Genomic DNA, 20,948 nt, shown 5'->3' on the forward strand with positions numbered 1-20,948 from the left:
TAAAGACAGCTTTCATTTATTTTCAAACTCCTGAAATTAAACCATTCACCATTTGAATGAAAGAGCTGATCAAGTGTTTCCCAGCTTCAAAACATAATGGACTAGCAAAGATCTGCAATTTGAAACTGCCAACCAGGCAAGAGTGATAGCACTCAAAGTATCTGGGATATCTGGAATACTTTATACACAGTTGTTGGGGGTGGGAGGGGTGTTTAGATTTTTAAACTTTCAGTCGTAAATGCAGCAAATTTTCTGTGATCTTTACATGAAAGAAAATCACATTCTTAATTTGTGTGAGGGTCTTGAGATTCAATGTATCCAGGTATTCTTCCTCTCCCGAAATCAGGTACCAACGTAAGTACACTTTCAGGTGCCCTTTTTCTAAACTTTCTAATGACACAAATTTTCTTCTTCTTTATTAAGTAGCGCAGTCTATAAACATTTCACTCTGTTAGATCAGTTATGATCTCAGGTTGAAAAGCATCATCTCTGTCACTTTTACTTGTGCATCCCCTCTTTTTTTACATATACATGGAGTTATGTAATTATTTTTCCAGAGAAAAGAACAGTTGGTCTTCAGCTGTTTGGCTCTCTTTAAAGGGTATTTGCACATTTCATAAGCACATAGAGGGTTTTAGCACAGTACATAAGCTGTTTCAGTTCTGAATATTACTAAAGTCTGAACAAAAGGTGATGGCGTTTTAGCTTATCAAATGTCTTTCAAAAATGGCTCAGTATAAAAATAACCTGTTACTGTTGGACTACATAATTGGAAAGGCTGTCCTCTCTGCAGATGGAAAGACAAGACTGAACAAGCTAAAGCTAACTCCTTCAAAGGTGAGTGACCAATTGTCCATGGGCCCCTGTGTGCCCAGTATGCAGCAGAGATACTAAAGAAGCTCACTGCAAAAAAATATGAACAACTACAGACATAAACATAATGCCCATTTCTGTTCTACTAACCAATTGTCTCCTGGTGCCCTTGAGAATGGATTTCTTTCTTGGTCAGAGGCAAGGCTGAAGAGTAGCTGTAATTTTGGATTGTTTACCACCTGTATGCAAACACACAGAAGACAAACAATAGAGGTATTTACTGGGATATAGAATATTGCCTCAGCTGAGCAGAACCAGACACTCAGCGCTTCATGCAGGTTGCAATGCTAACAGGACTATGAGGGAGAAGGTACTGCCCAGCTCTGCACAGAAACAGCTGAATTTTTTGCAGGCACTGGTTAGCCAAGCCATAAACATTTGACAGAAACACGGTTTGGAGCAGTTTGGTTTTCTCTTTGGAGACAGACAGTGCTGGACATTCTCAATCCCTTTTGCTCCCCCAGTTTGCAGTATGTAAAGCTGATCACACCCCCAGCCTGATGTCTTTAGGCATTTTCAGTCCTGATCTCATACTGGAAAATTTTCTGCTTACTCCATATTCAGTGCCTCTTAGTGGCAGTGTGACTGGATGGATGTGATCTGGCTACTTTGAGTAACCTAAGGGCAGTCCAGAAAAATGGTGCCAGATGAAACAAGTGTGACCCTAGTTGTTTGCTATTCTGGTGTCCATGTGCTGGTGTGAGACTGGCCTGAGCTATTGAGCATCTTTTAAAATACGCGGTTCTGCACAGATCTGGAGCTGCTGTGAGGAGTACAGGATCCTTTCATGTAGAATGTTTGTCCAGACATAATACTGTTCCTGTAACAAACAAGATTGCGTTTAGCCACACACTTCAAATTCACCTCTTGAGGCACGCACAGATGAGCAGATGCCAGGAACACTTACTTCTAACTATCAGGTTTCCAGTCATATATTTGAACTCTTGAGGAAGTTTTTGACATCCGAAGGGCAGCCTGATTTTTGTCTTCTAGCATTTTCCAACATGTGATTAAGATATTGATAATAACATGTTCCAAAACTTCACTGAAATTCTTGGGAGACCTTATATTAACCAGGAATGCATCATCAAAATTGATATGGTTGTCAATATCTGCAGCTTCCTGAAACTGTGCTGTGAGCTTCTTGTCATCTCAGTGCAACAGAAATTACATCATGCCTAGGGAACTGGAAAATGGTATAAAACGTCACTGCTGAAGATATGTTCAATTGTTTTTTTAAAATCATCAAAGGTATGCTTGTGCAATTTATCCCAGATGGCCACAAAATCTGTTTTATGTAATTCATAAAGAACTCATTCCTCTGAGGAAAAAGAAGATTGGAATTTGCTACACACTACCACTTATCAGAGATCCACAGAAATTTGGATGTACTAGTGAACAGCAGCACTTCATCTACACATTTTGTCTTGTCTCTAATATCACATTTTTCAATCACATGTCCAAACTACCAAGACAAGATTTCTCACAGCACATTTTGCTGCCTTTTATTTTAGACTTGTAGCTGCATTTATTTCAAAGCTTTTTTCAATGCTGCACTACATTATTCTCATCTCCTGATTAATAAAAAATGAACATTATGAGTACTAAATTTCAGTCTTACCAGAATTTCAAGAGTTTCATACATGATATGTTGAACAACTTCTTCCTGTTCTTGTGATGATGAATGGCAAATAGCAAAGGAATTACTGAACTAAAAAGTGGTCATTTTAATCTGATCAGGACAGGGTAAAATTTGGAAGAATATATCATCTATGTCTACTCAGGAACTTTGGTCTATCTACTGTCAACCTACTCACCACTCATCAGAGGATGTCTCCTCCCCATAGGTGCAAGCACAGCTTTCTTGCTTTCTTTGTTTTTATTGTATGCTACCATACTATATGCAAACACTGATTTGTCAGGCAGTTCATCTCATGCCATGCTTGCTCTCCATCTCAGTACAGATTTCCTTGCTTTTGACTATCTTTGACTGTGACCTCCTTAGGACAATCCTCCTTCTTCAAACAAAATCTGTTAGCTGTATTTGAAAAAGGCATCTGTGATTACCATCATCTTACCCTCCCCTTGTATTTTGTGAGATTTCACTTGTGCATCTCCTCTTCTGTCTTTGGTAATTTTTTTCATATAAGCCCAAACTTCCTTGTAGGACAGAGGATGTGGAGCAGATTTCAAGATATCTTCTTCCAAGGAGTCTTCCATTTGGGTTATTGGCATTCAGTAGTACTCTGCACTTTTCTAGATAAGCATTATTAGCAGTTTTGCTTTCTTTCCTGTTGCCCCTGAAGATGCTGGGTGTGCATCCAATAGCTATCGTATTTCAGGTTTATGTGTCCTCAGATGGACACATAAATTATCTGCTGATTAGGCACTTACAGACCTTGTCTGCCCATTCCAGGAATTAGGCTGCCTGTACTAACAGTGTTAAAGCTATAAAGAGAGAATTGTTAAAAGAGTTTGGGAGAAAAAAAAGAGTAGAATTTCACAAAAAAATACCTCTCTGGCACTCCCAGTTTCTACTCTCCAGTATTGACTCTAATGTAATTTTATTCTTCCATCTGTCTATATATACTCTATGTGAAGCTGGGGAGAACTTAAACTGAGTCAGTGTCGCCATAATGTCTTGGATTATGTAACCTAAAAATGTGCATTCTATTTCATCTGTTGAAAGCTGGTTTTGGGGAGATGTTTTATCCTTCTCTTGTAATTCCAGAGGGGAGTTATGCCTTCTGATAATGGCCCAGCCATTAAAACCAGGTGGGGCACTATTTCTTATCTCTTTCACCACCCCTCCATCCTCCAGGGGGACATCTTCTGATAATGGGCCATTAGGGCCCACCAATGACATGACACATTCCATCATCCCATTGTGAGATGCTCTACACAGTGGGGGGGAGACAGCTGTTCCTAGCTTGATAAAAACTGGGGCTGAAGGACACAAAGTATCCAGTTTTTCCACTGGATGCCCAGAGGAAGACCAGACCCATCTCGTCACCACTGGACTTTCTACAAGACCATCTCTACTCCACAGAACACATCTGTTACTCCAGAAGGACTTATTTGGACTGTTTCCAACACCCTGACCAACAGGGTGCCAGGTCCATATCCCTGACTTTGTCAGGGTTTTTTTCCAGGATTTTTGTTTGTTTCTTTGCTTGGTTTTTTTTTGTGGGGTGTTGTTGTTGTTTTGTTTTGTTTTTGTTTGTATGATTGTTGGTTTGGTTTGGTTTGGGTTGGGTTGGGTTTTTTTGGGTTTTGTTTTGTTTTTATTATTACATTTGTATTTTTCTTTTTTTTTTTTTTTTTTTAATACTCCGAATAAATAACTGTTACTCCTATTCCCATATCTTTGCCTGAAAGCCCCTAATTGCAAAATTATAATAATTTGGAGGGAAGGGGGTTTACATTCTCCATTCCAAGGGAGGCTCTAGCTTTTCTTGGCAAACAACTGTCTTTCAAAACCAAGACACATAGATGCATTTGTTGGTGAGAGACCACTGATTTTTCACCTCTCTGTGGCTGTCTAAGAAGAGTTTCTTTCTTTATCCATGCTCGAGGAGCCCATATGGAACATGAGGCTGTATTCAGAAATCCTAGCACTAAAAATATTTTTTATTCCACCTCAGAGGCCAGCAAACATAAAAAGACTAATTGAAGGACATGGAGATTTCAAAGTCTGGTACCATTCCATGCTGTCAGCAAAGTTAAGCTCAACATTTATTTTGTAAGATCCTTACCCCAGTTAAAACAGCATCTGTTACAGTGCATTAATTGGGTTTATATTGTGTTTCATTTTTATATTGTATTTGTAATGTTTTCTTCCCTGTTCCCCTTGGGAACTGTATCCTGTGGTTTGTCCCTGCTTGGCCACGCCCATCCCCCACACTGGAATGTAACCCAACTCTGTTCCACTCCCACCTTGTCCCTGACTGGGCAGTGGCTTGTCCCTGTCCCTCTGGGCCCTGCCCGCTGGGAAAAAGCCCCAGGACAGGCAGGGCCTCGGTCTCTCCGGCAACGGCGGGGGCCGGAAAGGAGCTGAGTAAGAGCTCCAGCCAGCGGGGGCAGGACCCCAGAATAAAGCCGTGATATCCCCCCGGCGAGGGACAATGGTCGTCTGGGTCTCTCTAAAGAACCACCACAAGCATCTTATAATTTTAGGGTTTTAACATAAAAGATGACACATGACCAGTACATTTGATAATAAAAGCACAATATACTGAAGTAAAATGACAGCTGTATAGGATGCATTTGTCCATCACTGTTCATTTAATAAGTTTTGATTCATTTTCCTGGCTATAAATGGGAATTATTGCTATTCTGTTATTCACAGATTTTATAATATGGGTGATAATACATTGGAAACCTCAATATCTCTGTGTTCTTTTGAAGACATCCCAAGCAAACAAATGATTTTCATTCCAGACTATTTCACTCTGCACTTCCATTGCTACGAGGGCTTTGTAATGATCACAAAATGCTTACCCAAGCAAAATAAAACTAGAAGTTATCTAAGGCACCCAGAAATCCAATATAATACCCTTGAAAATGTGTATTATTCTTTCCAGTATTTTGTTGGCTTAATGAAATGTGATTGTGTAACGTTTTTTGTTTTTTTTTTTCTTTCACCCAAAATCACACTACCATTAGCAACAGAAACATGATATAATTTCAGGTGCAAAAGCAAGATATTCCTCTTTCTTTAGGTAATCAAAGTCAGCTTCATGTCCATTTTTAAGGCAAAATCTATAGGAAATTTTGTCACATGCTTCATTAAATACACATGACATTTATGTTTCATTGAAAAATTGAAATTAGTTTACAAATTCTAATTTTTGCTTTATTACCAAATGCTGATTTCTGATTTCCTAATGTTTTTAAGGAAAAGTTGTCTTTTAAATTTTCACATATTTACCAGGCTTTTTAAAAATTCAAATCCTTCCATAAATTTGTTTCCTACTTACATATTTAATTGTGATTTGAAGGGGTTTTTTAAATTTAAATATTTTAAAATATTACTTCTTATGCATTGCAATTAAAGGGTACCACTATATATTTCTAAGCTCTGAAACTGTGTTTCCTTATGGTGACAATTTTGTGTCAGGAATAAATCACACAAAACTGAATAAACCTTTAATATACAAATTAGGTCATAAAAATTATGATGGAGAAGCAATCTAATTCACACACACACACAAGATTATTCCAAACATAGCTTACCATCCTCTGAACCTTTAACCAGACCTGTTAACACAAAGGTTAATGACCGTGAGTTCTCTAGATATGTATTGTTTCCAGGTTTGCTATTACACAGCAATAGCAACAATTCATAGGTAAGCATTTCCTATGAGATGTTATTATAGTTGTTAAGCTTAATGGCTTCCACTCCTTGTCAAAGACAATTCAACACATGCTTAACACAAAAATAGGTATTGGACATTAATATTGTTTTAAAAATATGTTCCAGATAAATGTCCAGATAAATAATTTGTGAGCATGCTGTGAAAACTGGGTTTGTGAGAGTTACCCCAGTGTAGAAAAGCTATATTAAGCCTTTAAATATTTCACATTAAATGTTTATGAAGATAACAGAGACAAAAGCAGAGGCCACAATTTCAGTGTCCAAGCTATTTCTTCATAAAGATGTCTAAACACACGTAAAGAATAACTCCCTTATGTGACATCTTTGAATATTCCTTTCAAAAAGAAATTTACTCTTTTTAGAGTTAATAACTATGGAAACACAATCTTAAAGTTGAAAAATAATAAAAGAAGGGTAATAAAATTACCCTACTAACATGTATATGGCAGAAAGAAGAGATGCTGAAGTGAAGAAAGAGACAGCAGCAAGTAAACATTCTGAACAAATCAGCCATTAAAACCACTGCTGAAAATGGTGTTGTTTTGTTTTCCCTCCAGAGTAAAATTTTACTCCTGAAATATGCTGTCTTCTAGTTAGTACAGTTTCTAAAACCTAGACACAATAATTTGCTTGGCAGTCACAATTTAGTGATCCATTAAAGACTTATCTTTAGGCTCCAGTTCCCTGAACCCATCAATCAGAGCTAAAGCAATAAAAAACCTTGCTGAGGGCAGAAGATTTGGGGCTCATTTTGCGAGCAGCTGAGCACCCTCAACTGTCAAAGTCATAGATACAGGTCCCCAGCACAATAAAAAAACCCTACTTCTCACATTCTGTATGTTGGTTTCCTTCACCTGCACTGTCACTGAGCAGAGAAAATCTGCTTTAGTATATTTCTCAGTACATCAGCTCTCACATTTCCACAAGTAATATGCATGCCAATGTGTTAGGATCAAAATCAGTCATTGAACAGTGGAAACATATTTTGCTTGGTCACAGTAAAGAATTTCTTAAAACTACAGTGGATAAAGAAAGAGCCAGAAGGAGACAATAAAATTGTATTATCATGACAAGGACCATTAAGGAGAAGCTGGACAGTCGTTTTCTCTTGCCACTGAACCAACACACTTCTAGGGGGAATAGCTGTCAATGATCCATGATGAAACTCAGTTCAATAGCATTGAAACTATGTGGGTTCACTGCAGGGTCTGAATTTTCATTAGGGAAAATTAGAATGACAGTATTTTCATTTGCATTTCAAATATGTCTTTCTCTTCCCCATAGATTTAGATCTGTTTATACCAAAGATATTGACTTAAACCAGTATGGACGTATGAACTGAAATTCAGATCCAGAACTCAGAATTGCTGTTCAGAGTTTGAAAATGTCTGAGTTTAGCAATTTTATTCAGTATAGCCCAGGTAAGAACTGACCAAGCTGAATGTATTTCACCAAGCTACCAGGTGCTACCCTGAGGCTGAAAATCTGTTCTGGTCAACTAGTAAACTTTTCTGAACAAGAAGCTGAGATGTGATTGCCAAGACTCCTAAGACACACACAGGATAACAGTGTTGCCAGCTCCCCCCTGTTGCTATTTATCTCCTGATAGTAGTATTTTTCTTCCAGCTTCAGTTCCTGAAATGAATGTCTGTTTTCATTAAAGGGAAAAAAAAAAAAAAAAAAAAGCCCAAACCAAGAAAAAAACAACAACAAAAACCCTACAGATTTCTAGCTTTTTCTGTGACAAGGGAAAGTTGGAAAATGAGACTTCAGAAGGCCTGAATGTTTTAGAAACCCCACAACAAATATTACTCGGAGGTATTTTACTTGGATTAAATAAAGTTACTAGAAATTAATGTGAGGAATCTGATTCCCTTTTTGTTAATGCACAAGAGGGGTAATGATGAGAAATACACAGAGGGTCCCTAATGCAGGTCAATGGGACACCAGAAGAGATGCAGAAGATATTTTGGTCTTTTCTCTGCAAGAATTGCTCTAAACTAGTCAGTTAAAAATTGCCACTAGGAAGACAGTTGTAGTGACTTGTCTTCTTTATTTTTTATTTCCCTTTCAGAACAGCAAGAAGCATGCATGGTAGGCCTGTGTGAAGAGCTTGCGTCATATATGTAAGCAGTAGAGCCTTAGCCAGTGATTAGCTGGAACACAGCTAACACATGTGGAGATGGCTGCAAAGGGACATAAAGTCACAATCAGTTTATTACCAACCAGCAGAACTATAAAGACACCAAACTCAAAGGCAAGAAATTGTTTGGTCACTTGGATACCAAATGCAAGGGTAACAAGAAGAGTGAAATGGAAAGATCTCTGGATAAGGGTGAATGTGATTCCATTGGCAACACTAAAATTTTAAAAGAATATTTCTTATGATTAGATTGGGAAAATCATTGGGATAGGTCTGAGGAGAAAAAGGTGTCAGTGGGTGACATGGTGTGCTACATGAAAGAGAAAGCATCTCTTGTGGAGTAAATGAGGACACTGAGCAGCAAGTTCTGCACATATCGGTTTATGAATCTATGTGTAAAGGAAGTTCAAGACAGTCTAATAACCGGGTGTACTACAAACCACTAAAACAACCTGGTTAAGAGGGAAAGTCCATCCCCCACAATGAGAAAAACTAAAATCTGTATACAGAGGAGTTTTGGTTGGACAGGAGACCGCATGCAGACAATGGCAAACAGGATTAGAGCTGCTCACAGTAATAGAGATAATGGCCCAGCACAAACTCCAACACAGAACATACACAAGTGGGGTTTGCTTGAGCTGAATTGATGGACTAAAGGGATTAATTGATCACATGCCTGTGGTAGGAGCCGTTGCCTATTACTAGCCTCTAAACTGACTTAAGACTACTTAGGGCACTACTGTCTCTTTGTTAGAGGTTCCTCCAGATGAATCCTGAAATTATTACAGATCATCAATTGGTTTCAACGGTAATCAAGAGCACAAGTCAAGTTTTTGGTGAAATCAAAGCATTTGTTTATTTCGTTTTATCTTAACTCACTGTCGCAAAATATGGCTGCCCTTTTGGAACAGTCTTTAAAGAAGAATCAACTCATTAAGCCTGGACTATGTGTCCCAATGTCAGTTGTGCCTTTGTTAAATCTTTTCAGGATCACATGGAGCATGTAGGTGGTGTACATGCCCTTGCAGAAAACATTGGAAGACAGAGCAATCTCCATTTTGGAAATGTGGCTGCTGATAATCAAACCAGAGGGGGGGAAAAAAATGAGACAGAGTGCAAAACTCTCAAGATAACACCTAGGGATCTAGGGATGCTTCTGGGAGAAATACCTTGATCTGATAGAACTGACAAACCTGTGACACATCCCAAAATCTGTATATGCTGTTGATGTCGATGTGATGTGAACAGGGCTTGAAGCTCACTCCATCGACCCTATATGCTCTTTTTTGACACCATGAGGAGAGCCTGAGAGGCAGCTGGGACATGGTTCTGTGCCATAAGACAAGGAGAACCTTTTCCAGTCCTGTCAAAGGATAACCTGAATCTGGTTGCAGTAAAGAAGCTCTTTTACTAATCACGTACAATCACTACAGTCATAGTAGTGGGGTGGTCTCATAGATCTCCCAGCCTTGGTTTACGCAGAGCGAAAAGCTTCCTTCTTAAGCAGCATTTTCAAGAGATAATTACATGAACTTGTTTTTTTCTGGGTATAGTTCTAAAATAGGTGGGTATGGCATTCCTCTTTTTCTTCTTCTATTTAGATTGCAGTAGAAAATGGCTATGCGAACTGTGGAAGCCATAACCAGCTCAGCCTAAGACATTTGGGATTTTATTTTGCCAATTTGTATTCATAAGTACCACCTCCGGGCAGAAATTTGAGAAGAATGCTTTGTGTTTGGTTTATTTTGTCACAAGGTATATATGGATTGAGTTTTTTAAATGTACTTATCTTATGTCCATAACACCTTTCCCTTTAATGTGCCCAAACTGGAGTTGCCCCATAAAATGCAGAAGTATGAAGGTTAAAAGCCAACAGTAACAGGAAGAGACAGTGAAAAAAATTATCTGCCACTTACAAGGTTCTGGGGAATGCTGGAGAATTCACACAGCAATTCACAGTCATTAACTCCTTCCTCTGCTGTAAGTGCATTTGATGAAGCTCCAAAGAAGTATGTCAAGGTCACGTTTACCTAATTCTAATGAAACAAAGCAAAAGTCACAATTTGTTAACTATCTACTGGGAAAAAAGGTGTAATTTTTTTTTTAACAGCTAAGTAATTAAAAAGGCAAATGTGTTCTATATTGCAAGAGTGTTACTATATTAGATAAGGGAATGGTTCATAACCATGTGACACTATTAATATGACCAAAAATTATCTGGTCTCCCAAATTACTATATTTCCCTTAGCAGAATGTTAATCTCAGGTTAGTAATTTTAATTGCACTAGAATCTAACTGCTTAAAATTTCATTTCATGTCTTTTTTAAGTTGCTCCTCTTTGAATTTCTTTTTCCTCCTACTCAAGGTTCTGTTTATTTAATTAAGAATAACTTATGCCATGTTATGTACTGATTCCCCATGATTTTTCAAACAAGCAATTTTTTTCAAACATACCATACCGTGGAAAAAGTCACTATAAATAACAGAAAGGATTTAAAATCCAGTCTCTCTTGAATGGAGGATCTCTCTCATCAAGATGCAACATGACCTAATAGTTTCATGGCACTACATGTTTTTGCTTGCTTCTGTCATCCTTCCTCAAGCTGATTAAAAATGTCTTTTGTAAATGGTGCCACTGAAATCGGTGTAAGAGGAAAACAATCCATTTTACTTAGTCATCTGTTCTCCACAACGGTGGAAGCATAACATGACTACTTTATCCAGTGTGGAAATACAGTTGGAGACAGTAATTACATAACTTCTCCTTTTCTATTAGTTCTGCTACTAAAATTACAAAATAGTTTTCCTTCTTTCCCATGAAAGACAATACTTGCATTATCATTTTTTTTTCTTTACCAAAACTTTGTTCTCTTGGTAGCTAAACACTTCACCACAAACTCCAAAGAATGACCAGCAAAGCAACTAAGTAGTTAACGATGATTAAACCAAGAGCACTTACAGCGGTACAGCGGTACCTAAGACACCACAGTATTCCCTATCAAGTGTAGGTTCTAGTCAGGTAAAAATGCAGGGAAGGGAGGCAAAAGAGGGAGAGAACTGACAGAGAATTGTAATTACTGCTGAAGGGGGAAAACTTGGTACCATTTTTTCTAAGACAAAATGTTTCCTGAATTCCTAGGAAAGCTGAACTGAAAAATATGCAGGAGTTATTGAGGTACTTATTTGGTACCCACTGGGTGCATATGCACATGCAGGAAACAGCAAAGGTGACGGCAACGTATCTTTCTAGCTGGTGACATGACCTGCCATTTTGTACTCTTAACCTTCTGACATCTCAGTTCAATGAGTATCGCTGACCTTAATAAAACAGACACCTAAGGGGCTGGCAGCTGCTGTAACCACCTCCTCCCTTGCTATAGCATGCTCTAATGCAACACTGAACAAACTGCTTCAGGAATCGCATTAATATGTGAGGCCCCCCTGTAACTATGTCAACAGAGATTTCCTCAGAGTAAAAGATCTCACTTGAGTAAAGAGGAATTAAAATCACTAAAGACAGAAGTATGTAGGTAAATTGTCATAAATTAATCTTGTATGTTTTACCAGGAGCAGCAATGACTGGAATGCTGTGTATTGTTGCAGTGTGTTTTTGTTCTTAATGGTTTCTTCCATTCTCCCCCGTATTGTTGGTTTGATCCAAGTTGTAGCCTCCCACCTAGTTGCCCATCTTGCCCTAGACCTGCCCCTTGTTACAGAATGTTCCGTCTCCCTCGTTCTGCGGAGCTGTCAATCCCACCTTGTACCAGCCCCTTGCTTTGGGAAATCCCCTGGAGATCCCCTCAAAGCCCCATTGGTTTGTTTAAACTCTCCCCCTCCCCCTGTGCCTCTTCATTGGTTTAAGTGTTGTAAACCTTGCCTTGTGCTTCTCCCCAGTCCTTTCCCTATTGGATAATAATTTGTACCCTCCCCTAGAACCTCCCTTGTATAAAAGTCCCTGCATGCCAGGACTCAGGGTCTTTCACCCCTACACCCTCCTTGGAAATAGACCTCCTTGGAAACCACACGAAAGACCTCTCCCTCGTCTTTGCTCCTGCCTGCACCTCAGCACATCTCATGCCATAGAGATCAAGCCCTGCTGTTTCTCAGACCACTTCTGAGAACAGTCAGCCCTGACATGCTGTTGGGAGATAGCAGGCGAATCCAGCACCACATCAGTGTGTGCTGTCTTTGTTACTCATCCTCAATTTCAGTAGGAACAAAAAGTGAGAATGAAAGTTAGAGAAAAATGCACAAAAAATTATTCTCTCCCAGAATATTTTCATTGTGGCTAAATCCTCATGTAAGGAGCAAAGAGGAAATTTTTTTAGCATTTTCTATACAGTGTATTTGCATGTGGACTTGTTTTCAAGACAAAATAAATAAGAGCTGTTTAAATAATAGCAGTTAAACCCACTAAATGGCGCTGATATTCTTTGGTGTATGATTTTAATTCATAAGGGAAACTGATGAATTCACACATTTTGTTGAAACTTAACATGTGTTCACTCTGTTGAGTATAAGCACGGAATTGCTCTGTACTTCCAGATAATTATATGAGTAATTCTGATACCAGCAACTGAAATAACTAATGACAATCACAATATACCATCTACCAGACATTGTGGTATATAGATGTGTGTTCCTTAAGAGTCAAGGAAAAGATATAGGTGTTGCTTTTTCAGCAGGATATTAGATATGCCAGTAGTGTTTCCAGTTGAATCATAGTCTCAGTGATTTGTCTTATTGTAGCATTTCTAAAAAAAGTATAAATGGAAAGTTTTACTGGCACAGAAGAGAAGAGATAATAAAAAATTCATACTGATTTTAAAACTCCGAAGGTACAGGTAAAATCAATTTTCCTCATGAATGGCAGGATCTGCAAGAGCAGCTTTAGTTACTGTTTTGAAAGGTAGTAATTATGGAAAGATTTAAGTAATTGTAAAAAAGAGAAAATAACTCCATAATCAGTTTACCATTAGTAAATACCCATTGAAGAAGTAAGCAAATTTTCCTCTTTAAGAACAAGTTGAAATTGGATACACTACAGGTATCACAGCATTTGAAATTCTTAATTGACAAATGGAGGATTAAATGTATCCATAAAACATTGTTTTTATTAATTCAGATGCACTTAATGCATCTTGGTCCTCTGATTTCATTTGAAGGAACTGGATAGCATAAATTTGCCACGATATCATATAAATGTCACGTAGTCTGGGGGAGACTAAAATAGTGTACAGATCTGCAGAACAAACTACCCAATACAACTTTTACAAGGAATATAAGCAAGAATACATTTGCTTTGCAACTGTATATCTGAGTAAGCTACAATACCTCCTCTACTAGCTACCCACATTTTCCTATTTCAGTAGAAAAGGAAAGATCAGATATTATTGCAAAGTCATGATTGTGAGGAACTTTTTTGCTTGTTTTTGGTTTTAACTACTGTAAAAATATATGACTGAACTGGATGGCAAAATGTCATTGAATGATCAGACCTGAAACCTCCACAAAATATATTCATGATTAAAATTGCTACTTATTGCAATGAGTGGGGAACTGATGCTGAATCCCTTCATAGCCTTTGAACCTCAGGAAGTCTGAAGCTTTTGACGATACACAGCTGTTTTCTAGCTGGTTTGTTGCAAGGTAAATGTTAGAAGCCTAAAGGAAGTATCTTTGGTATTTTGTGTGCACAAGATTATTTACTGCTCTTGATTGTGCACTTTCATAGGCCCCTGAGAAAGTGGTTAATCTTTGTTAAAGCTCTTGAGTATTAGTGTCTGATAGGGGCTGGTGAGTATTGCAGGGTAGTTATTAACCTCATTGGAAACCAGTAACAAGATTTTCACAGTATCTGGTTCTTATGTTGAGTTCTTCTCTAAGAAAGTACATTATTAATAGGCAGAAACTCTATAAAGTGCCATAGCATTTGAAGGCAGGCGAGTGTGCTGGCATCATCCAGTCCCCATGACAGACAGGGAAAATTCCAACACCATATGCTTTCAGCTGCAAAACGCCTACTTCTGAATAAAAGTGCCCCATAAAATTAAAATTATCTTCATGCAGAACTCAAACTCATTTGCAAGTCTGCTTCTTCTAAACAAGCTCAGAAGTAAGATTAATGGAGTAATGAAATTAACTCTGCTCCAAACCAGCTTTATATTCTGACTCTTCCAGCAGGTTCTGAATTTCTGTGACTCCTATGCAAACATATATTCACAGGTCTCAAGTCAAAACTATTTATCATCTTCTCTATAGCAAACATTAGTTCTCTCTTGCTGTAGCAGCATTGTTCTTTTTGTGACATCTGGAGATTAGACAAAGACAAACATCATTTAAAAAACAACAATATACAATGCTTATCTTCACTTTTCACTGTTTCCTCAATTACTTCATATCACTTAGCCCGAAGAATTAAAACTTATCCTAAAAAATGTCTCAGAAAAGTGATGCTTTCATGTTGTATCACAAGGTTTTTCTGTTAGCCTTATTCTTGTTCAAAATACCAAAAGTACACATAGCAGACAGACTGAGATCCTCCACAATGTCCAGAGGTGATTCTACAGAGAGGCAAAATGCCGTTGTACAGTGTGCTCATGTGATCTATTAGTGTTCCTTTGGCAATGAAGTAGTAAATCAATTACAAGTGCTAAAGTTATTTGCAGACTAAAAAGTAAATACTGACAAATCTGGCAAATTGGGAAATTCTTTTTGGTATTAAAGCAAGAGGGATAGTTTAAGGGAGGTATAAGCAAGGGTTGCAAAGTACTGCAGAGATAGCCAAGGGCAAAGTCGTTCTATGAGTGCAGCCAACAGGAATGTTAATTCTCACTCTTCTAATAAACCAGTAAGGGATGTACACCAAAAATGTGCTGCAACGTTTAACAGAGGAATGAAGAATGCAAGTGCAGACTTCTGAAATGTGACATGTCTAGTTTTTTATAGATATATTTATGTTTCTTTCTGTATTTTTCATTGCTGGGATGGTAGAAAATCAATAATATAGATATGTTTATTTTTTTATACTGGATTTGCATGAGAAGCTCACAATATCTGAAAAAAAAGCTATGAAAACCTATAGTTCAAGCTGTAATATCCAGGACATTTTGTAGCTTTCCAAAGTAGTCTAAACAGGACAATACAGATCCAGGGATGGATTGTTATTTCTTTATGCTGACTGACTCAAAAGGCTTGCAGTGGGAAGGAAATTGTGTTATGAATCACACACCATCAAATGACTGTGGCATACAATGTGCTCCATATATCACCAGCAATATTTAAAACAAACAGATTTCATAGCATTAGCAGCCCATCAGGAAGTGATTCACCTCCAGAAAGTCTTAATTTTTATTTTGAAAACCCTGCCAAAAGGGCTTTGTCTTTCCCTTCCATTGCAGCAAGCTCAGCTGCCTGCAATGTATTACACAACAGTTTCACTTAAACCCCAACAACTGAGTTTTGTTATCAGAGCTATATTCAGAAACACTACTTCAGCCAAAAATTGAATGAAAATCTATTTTCACCTGTTATACTGAGTAAATTTGCTTCTTCACTGGGGTAAGACTATCAGAGACACACACAGCTTAAACGTATTATTGATTTTTAGAAATTAAAGCCAGTTTCACATAGCTTGGGGCTTCAATGAGTCATAAAACTCCATCGACGGTTAGTTCAGACTTTTTTTGTTCCTGGAAGACATGGATGGGTTCATGTGAACTGACAGGTGGGAATGTATTCAGTGTGAAAGCTTCTAAAGGAATTTTTTAAAGTACAACTTAGCAGAGAGGGGTTGATTTTAACTAACCTACAACCAGCTGAGTACAGAGACCAATTTGTAGAGAAATTAGGTCATTGCATTAGAGAAGTCTGAGATTCAAACCTGCAGATGTTCATGCTGAATGCTTAACTGAACCTCTGGAGTCCTCAAAGCTGTGCTTTAAAAATGTGCTTTTGAGGTTTTTTCTTATGCCATTTCCATCTCATTGTAATCCAGAAAATGCTTAGACCACAATCTCCAGTTCAATAATTTTTCATCTTTCTTGTTTCAGGATCTCTAAAGATGCTAAGGTGAAAACCTGATTTTAAAATGAAAGTAAAAGAAGCAACTTACAGAAATAAAAACATACATATCTTGAGAACAATTATGTTTAATTTGTTCATGGTCTTTCTATCACAACCCAATGCCTTCCTTTAGCATATATTCCATTACATACAAGTATCTAAAATAAGACATTAGGTTTCTCACAAAAAATATGTATCAGATCATGCTCAAACTCAAACATGTTCAGAAATGGAAAATGTCTGTTCCCTAATACATCAGTAAGTAAAAGCTATAAATATTACCACCAAAATAGTTATTACTCAGACAGAGGCCACTGATTTTCCATGTCTCACTCTATATCAAGAAATTATCAAGTATTCTGAAAAGAGTGCACAAATGCACAAAACTATCCAGCAAAGAGCAAAGTAGAACCACCCAAATATTTTTTTTTCTAGAATTCTTTGTAGAGATTTGCCTTCCATCACCAACAGTGCACCCATCCACGCTGTGAGCAGCCATGAATTCCTCCAGGATAATGCTCTGGGAAATGGTGTTAAAAGCTTTACTAAAGTCTGGGTAGGCAACATTCGTAGCCTTTCCCTCATCCACTAAGCAGGTCATCTTGTCAAAGAAGGAGGTCAGGTAAGTAAAGAAGGACCTGTCTTTCATGAACTCATGCTGGTTATCTCTAACCCAGGGGGCTGTGAGGCTACAGCATAGCAAAAAGGAGCAGTGCTGAAGAAGCCATGACAATGGCCAGGCAGGGCTGGCCCAGCTCCAGCAGAGCAGGCAAAGGAGCTCAGAATTCCTGGGCATACAAGCAGATGATGGTAGGTTTTCCAGGACTGGACTTTCTGTTGACAGTGGACTCCTCCTGCAGCAAGCAGCAGCCTGGCTGTCCTCCCTCCGATGCCAAGAGCAAGAAGAGCCCCAGCTCCCCCAGCTCTGTCCTTTTCCTGCCCCAAGACTCCCGTGATCTTCCCCCTCCTGACTTTCGGACACCTCCTTTGTTTTGGTCAAGCATCATCTAAGCACCAATACTTAGTCTCCTAGCAACTTATGAGGAAAAATTCTATAAGAAAAAAAAGAACAAACCTAATCCCCAGTATCCTGGTTGTCCTGTACATGCCACATGATGGCACTCAGAATGATTTCTCCCCAGTACCAAGGTCAGGCTGACAGGTCTGTAGTGCCTTGGATGATTCTTCCAACCCACCTTATGGATGAGTGTCACACTGTCTAACCTCCAGTCACTTGGAACTTCCCAGTTAGCCAGGATTGCTGGTTAATGATGGAAAGTGGCTGAGAACTTCGGTCACCTTCCTCAGTACCTTTAGGTGGATGCCATCCAGCCCCACAGACTTCTGTGTTTAGGTGGTGTGTGTAGCAGGTCACTGACCATTTCCACTTGGATCATGGGGGCTTCTTCTGCTCCCCATCCCTGTCTTCCAGCTCAGAGGCCTGGTACCCAGCTCTTATTATTAAAGACTAAGGCAAAGAAAGCATTAAGTATCCCAGCCTTTTTCTCATCCTTTGTCACTGTGTTTCCCCCCACACTCAGTCAAAGAGAGAGATACTCCTTAGTGATCCTTCTGTTGCTGATGTATTTATTATTTATTAATAAGACATTATTTATTGTCTTTTACAGCAGGGGCCAGATTAAGTTCTAGCTGGGCTTTGACCCTTCTATTTTTCTTCCCACATAACTTCATGACAACCTTGTAGTCCTCCTGAGTTTCCTGCCTCTTCTTCCAAAGGTCACAAACTCTTTTTGTCTCTGAGTTCCAGCCAAAGCTCTCTGTTCAGTATGTTTTCTACCCAACCCTAATGTTTAATACTTCTACCTTTCAGATAGAGACCATACACAAGACCTGAAGAAGTGAGTTTTCTGTTTCCCTTATTATACTTCGACAATCTGTAATAATCAATGGATCTAAGATCATCTATAAATTGGCACTCACAGAACAGCAGGTCCAGGTTATACACATTGTTTTCAAAAACTCTCCACTCATATGAATGATTTGTACACCAGTGTAAATCATTGCTTTCTCAGTAAGTATATTCCTGTAAACTAATATTAATGTCAAATTTATACTCATGAAAGCATGCAGACTGAAAAGAGAAGTGACAGGCATTGATTTAATTTCTTGTCATGCATATATTTGCATAGTATTTACAGATTTATAAATGAGACATACCTTGTGTAAATCAATAGCTACCCTGCCGGTACAGTGTAAACTTCATTATTCATGATCTTATACTATGTTGAATGAAACATTAAAGATACAAGTAAAACTATTATGGATTGCTTTGAAAGACATAGGGAAGATCATTGACTTAGAAAGATAGAACAGGGATGTACATGTTTTCATAAATATCACTCTCTGACCTTTCCTCATGCTTTCATATTTTTTTATCTACTTCCCACTCTGTCAAACACAGATGAAAGCATCTTAAAGGGTCATCATGAGAAGTTACCAGCTAATGTTTGCAAATGTCTGAGAAAAAAATAGCATTTTACAGGCATGGATGCCTTCTAGTTTACAGCATCATTAGGCTATTCCCTAACCTTGTAAGTCCATATGAAGTGATTACTTCATTTCAAAGGAAGGAGGCTACATGATAAATAGAAGACAGCATTTGCAACCTATTTCCCCATAGAATTTTATCACCATACATTGATATAGTGATTAATTTGTGATTACTATTATAGATTAAGACAACATAATTTTAGCCTCTTTCTGCTCCATTTACAGAAACAAGACTCTGCGGAAGATGCTCCATGTATGCAGAAACATCTAGAAGTCCCAGGAGTTCATTCCTGCAAACCACATTGGGTACAAGTGGAGTAAGGAGACAGGGAGAAGGAAGACATAATACACTCCATAAAACACAACAGCTTTGTCTCAGGGGAGCACTGCCAGCACCAAGAAGTTTGGTCAATCTGGTGGTCCATATTGGAATTACTGCTCCTGGACAGCTGTGTAATATAAGGGATATTGAGCTAAGGTTTTCCCAGCTAACACACAGGACAGAAATAAAAGCATTTGCTGTGACAACACTTAGCTCCTAGCTTGCTTGACAAGGCAGAAAAAACCAAAAGTTTGGGATTGGAATAAGTTCTGTGACAAGAAAAACTGGAGCTTTGTAGTCCACTCAGTCCAGAGCCTGTTCGAGCATCTGGATTTCCTTCCTTTCCTTCAGGAACTAAGGCAAACCAATCCCCACGGCCACCAGATTTGGCTTATGTGGACCAGGAAGCAGAAATCCCTCAGATTTTGATGCTGATTGGACCCAGTAAACTCAAGGATCTCCTCCATACAAAAAGGATTAATGTGTTCCTCCCTTGCCAGCACTACAAGTATTTCCAGAATCCTAGATTATTACTGAAAAATATCAAGTCATTCCAGTGTCTTCTTACCACACCATGAGCACCTGGTTCATTTTCTTCCTTTCTTCTCCCGTAACTGTTATTTTTTGTTATCTTTATTACAGAGATGGACTGAGATGAGATTAGGAATTGTACTGGGTTTGTGTGGCCTGGTTTTGGTACCAGTGGGGTTACAGGAGTTGCTTCTGTGAGAAGCTGCCAGAGTGTGGTGGTGCAAAAGTTATTCTATTAGGTTTAAAGTGTTCTAGGTAATTAATTTACAGTTTTTTATAAGAAGTCTTGTAAAATGGTTTATTCCTTGTACCCCTGCTCTTCCCAATGGTTTTTCCCCCTTATGTTTGTTATATAACTTTCAGTTAACTGTCAGTCACCCTATCCCTCACCTTTTGTTGCCAATCCTCTCTCTCTCTCCCTTTGAGCGCCCTGTCTGTCACTCTGAGGCCCTTCCCGGGATTCTGGAAAGTTCCAGGGAGGGCATCAAGTGATAGGCTGGTGCCTGGGAAATCCCCTTTTCCCCATCGCTGACTGGTTCCCCTGTTAAATGGTTACACCCCCAGTTCCACCCTGAGTTAGCCTGATTGGCTGATGTATTGTTACCGCTCCTCGGTCCTCCCCCATTTAAAAGTTACTGCGCAACCATTGTTCAGGGCTCTCCTGAGCAGCCGCAGTCAGGTACAGAGCTCCCGTTTGGTCTCCCCCACAATAAAACCCTATCAACGCTGCTCAGAGAGTCGCCTTTCTGTCCGTCGTAGTGGTCGCATTTATCTCCAAGTCCAACGCTGGGTGTGGGGAACCAAAAACCCACAGGAAGGAGGGATCTAGTAGAGCTAGCGACCCTGACCTTAAGCACGTGAGCCACAGTGAGGGACTGAGCTAGCCCATGGGCTAGCGCTTCCAGGCACACAGTGGACACCGCAACACCAGAGGTTTCCTTCATGTGTAGCAGAGTCAATCCCAGGCTGTTCCAAGTTGGAAACACCACTGGCCAAGGCTGGGTCAATCAGAAATGGTGGTAACACCTCTCTGGTAACGTATTTGAGAAGAAGGAAAAAAAGTTATTGCACAGATTTGATTGTAGCCTGAGAAAAGCAGAGTAAGAACATGTGAGAGGAGCAGCTCT

This window comes from Hirundo rustica, chromosome 3 (genome assembly GCF_015227805.2).
Source record: "Hirundo rustica isolate bHirRus1 chromosome 3, bHirRus1.pri.v3, whole genome shotgun sequence".
Classification (NCBI taxonomy): Eukaryota; Metazoa; Chordata; class Aves; order Passeriformes; family Hirundinidae; genus Hirundo; species Hirundo rustica.